This window comes from Dendropsophus ebraccatus, chromosome 14, assembly GCF_027789765.1.
Source record: "Dendropsophus ebraccatus isolate aDenEbr1 chromosome 14, aDenEbr1.pat, whole genome shotgun sequence".
Classification (NCBI taxonomy): domain Eukaryota; kingdom Metazoa; phylum Chordata; class Amphibia; order Anura; family Hylidae; genus Dendropsophus; species Dendropsophus ebraccatus.
Genome location: NC_091467.1, coordinates 6302292 through 6307043, shown reverse-complemented (window position 1 = coordinate 6307043; position 4752 = coordinate 6302292).

Sequence of the window (4752 nt, the reverse complement as noted above, 5' to 3'; positions counted from 1 at the left end):
AAACCTGGCACCGGGATGTATGACCCACTACATGGACTAATACACCGGGATGTATGACCCACTACATGGACTAAACCTGGCACCGGGGTGTATGACCCACTACATGGACTAATACACCGGGGTGTATGACCCACTACATGGACTAATACACCGGGGTGTATGACCCACTACATGGACTAATACACCGGGGTGTATGACCCACTACATGGACTAATACACCGGGATGTATGACCGACTACATGGACTAACCCTGGCACCGGGATGTATGACCCACTACATGGACTAAACCTGGCACCGGGATGTATGACCCACTACATGGACTAAACCTGGCACCGGGATGTATGACCCAGTACATGGACTAAACCTGGCACCGGGATGTATGACCCACTACATGGACTAATACACCGGGATGTATGACCCACTACATGGACTAATACACCGGGATGTATGACCCACTACATGGACTAATACATCGGGATGTATGACCCACTACATGGACTAAACCTGGCACCGGGATGTATGACCCACTACATGGACTAATACACCGGGATGTATGACCCACTACATGGACTAAACCTGGCACCGGGGTGTATGACCCACTACATGGACTAATACACCGGGGTGTATGACCCACTACATGGACTAATACACCGGGGTGTATGACCCACTACATGGACTAATACACCGGGGTGTATGACCCACTACATGGACTAATACACCGGGATGTATGACCCACTACATGGACTAAACCTGGCACCGGGATGTATGACCCACTACATGGACTAAACCTGGCACCGGGATGTATGACCCACTACATGGACTAAACCTGGCACCGGGATGTATGACCCAGTACATGGACTAAACCTGGCACCGGGATGTATGACCCACTACATGGACTAATACACCGGGATGTATGACCCACTACATGGACTAATACACCGGGGTGTATGACCCACTACATGGACTAATACACCGGGATGTATGACCCACTACATGGACTAATACACCGGGATGTATGACCCAGTACATGGACTAAACCTGGCACCGGGATGTATGACCCACTACATGGACTAATACACCGGGATGTATGACCCACTACATGGACTAATACACCGGGATGTATGACCCACTACATGGACTAATACATCGGGATGTATGACCCACTACATGGACTAAACCTGGCACCGGGATGTATGACCCACTACATGGACTAATACACCGGGATGTATGACCCACTACATGGACTAATACACCGGGGTGTATGACCCACTACATGGACTAATACACCGGGATGTATGACCCACTACATGGACTAATACACCGGGATGTATGACCCACTACATGGACTAATACACCGGGATGTATGACCCACTACATGGACTAATACACCGGGATGTATGACCCACTACATGGACTAATACACCGGGATGTATGACCCACTACATGGACTAAACCTGGCACCGGGATGCATGACCCACTACATGGACTAAACCTGGCACCGGGATGCATGACCCACTACATGGACTAAACCTGGCACCGGGATGCATGACCCACTACATGGACTAAACCTGGCACCGGGATGTATGACCCACTACATGGACTAAACCTGGCACCGGGATGTATGACCCACTACATGGACTAAACCTGGCACCGGGATGTATGACCCACTACATGGACTAAACCTGGCACCGGGATGCATGACCCACTACATGGACTAAACCTGGCACCGGGATGTATGACCCACTACATGGACTAAACCTGGCACCGGGATGTATGACCCACTACATAGACTAAACCTGGCACCGGGATGTATGACCCACTACATGGACTAATACACCGGGATGTATGACCCACTACATGGACTAATACACCGGGATGTATGACCCACTACATGGACTAATACACCGGGATGTATGACCCACTACATGGACTAATACACCGGGATGTATGACCCACTACTCGGACACCCTCCACAGATAAGACTAAACTGACCAAGAATCTTAGACTTCTAAATAAGCTTTAATTTACAAGTCCTTTTTATTGCCCTGGCTTATCTATGTGATATATATACCCCTCACCCCCCATTATTCACAGATGTCTCTTTTCTTGCTTGTAACATCCCTAAAACGTTGTGCTGTTTCTGTCAGTCGGTCATTTATGAACTTGTCTGATAAAGGATCTTTTGAATCCTGAAAGCTAAAATTTCAACCAAAAAAAATTTTTTGTTGGCCAATAAAGGTATCACTCCTAAAATACTTTGATCACAAGTATCTACCACAATATGGGTTTTTCTAACTAACACGGTACCATACTATATATTTTTTTCCATCCTGTATCTACAAGCTGCTGCAGTGTTATCAGGGTTATACAGTTACTATACATTATATACCACATGCTGCTATACTGTACAGTAACTTATATATCACATATCCAGCTGCTGCAGTGTTATCAGGGTTATACAGTTACTATACATTATACACCACATGCTGCTATACTGTACAGTAACTTATATATCACATATACAGCTGCTGTGTTATCAGGGTTATACAGTTACTATACATTATACACCACATGCTGATTGCTATACTGTACAGTAACTTATAGATCACATATCCAGCTGCTGTGTTATCAGGGTTATACAGTTACTATACATTATATACCACATGCTGATTGCTATACTGTACAGTAACTTATATATCACATATCCAGCTGCTGTGTTATCAGGGTTATACAGTTACTATACATTATACACCACATGCTGCTATACTGTACAGTAACTTATATATCACATATCCAGCTGCTGCTGTGTTATCAGGGTTATACAGTTACTATACATTATATACCACATGCTGCTATACTGTACAGTAACTTATATATCACATATCCAGCTGCTGCTGTGTTATCAGGGTTATACAGTTACTATACATTATATACCACATGCTGCTATACTGTACAGTAACTTATATATCACATATCCAGCTGCTGCTGTTTTATCAGGGTTATACAGTTACTATACATTATACACCACATGCTGCTATACTGTACAGTAACTTATATATCACATATCCAGCTGCTGCTGTGTTATCAGGGTTATACAGTTACTATACATTATATACCACATGCTGATTGCTATACTGTACAGTAACTTTTAATATCACAGATTCAGCTGCTTCTCATTGTTCCATCTGTTCTACATGTTATTCAGAATAAAAAAAATTTTTGGGGTGTGTAAGCAATTGTCCGCATTTTAATGATTTCTTATGGGAAAACTTGCTTTGGTTTAAGAGTGATTTGGATTACAAGCACGGCCCGGAACAAATTATGCTTGTAATCCAAGGCACGATAATGATAAACGTGTATACAAAGCCATAAACAATAAGCAAAATGTGACAAAACCAGACGCAGGAACCTCATGGTGCGTTTACACAGAAAGATTATCTGACATTGTTGAAGCCAAAGCCAGGAATGGATTCTCAGTCTTTCCTTTATGACCTGTTTTCTGTGTATGGTCTATTCCTGGCTTTGGCTGTTGGATAAATCTGACTTGACAGGTCGGTGCTCGCTTGCTCCTCTGAATTGCCCCATGTAATAGGAGCTTTACTCAATTCTCCAGTGATGACCATGGCTGCCCATCTGCCAGTGTCTATGTCCTATTTGTGGTCAGGATGAGGTTCTGTGATTCCTTAAAGGGGTTGTCCAAGATTACTTACCCTAACCCCTGTCTTCAGGGTGTGTGTGGCATTACAATACAATTCAATAGAAGTGAACTCTAAAGCCAAACCCAAAGCCTAATGGTGCGTTTACACCAGGAGATTTATCGGACAGATTTTTTAAGCCAAAGTTAGGAATGGATTTGAAAAGAGGAAAAATCTCAGTCTTTCCTTTATGGCCTGTTCTCTGTTTATAGTCTGTTTCTGGCTTTGGCTTCAAAAATCTGTCAGATAAATCTGTCTGTGTAAATGCACTCTTAGCTTTCTAAAAGTTGTTAAAAACTGAACAATTTCTGCATTTCTTGGTCGGTAAAAATTGGCTTTTATCTCAGGGGCACTGCTGGATTCGAGGAATTGGTTCCTTATGTACATCAATCAATTCACACAGTGTTTCCCATGTAACAGCAAGGGAGTCTGGGAATATGGTCATCAGATGGTTATCCTCAAGTTGGACACATGCTCATGTCCTCCTTAGTATCCCAGGCTGTGGGTCATCATCAGTGGTACACAACTAATGTGGGTGCCAAGCGGTCTCATCCAAAGCATGTGGCTCAAAGTATTGTGTTCTTCTAATAGTGGTCTTATACAAATAGCCTGAGGTTAGGTTTCCAGTGGTCTCCATAAAGGTCTTATACAAATAGCCCGAGGTTAGGTTTCCAGTGGTCTCCATAAAGGTCTTATATAAATTGCCCAAGGTTAGGTTTCCAGTGGTCTCCATAAAGGTCTTATACAAATAGCCTGAGGTTAGGTTTCCAGTGGTCTCCATAAAGATCTTATACAAATAGCCTGAGGTTAGGTTTCCAGTGGTCTCCATAAAGGTCTTATACAAATAGCCCGAGGTTAGGTTTCCAGTGGTCTCCATAAAGGTCTTATACAAATAGCCTGAGGTTAGGTTTCCAGTGGTCTCCATAAAGGTCTTATACAAATAGCCCGAGGTTAGGTTTCCAGTGGTCTCCATAAAGGTCTTATACAAATAGCCCGAGGTTAGGTTTCCAGTGGTCTCCATAAAGGTCTTATACAAATAGCCCGAGGTTAGGTTTCC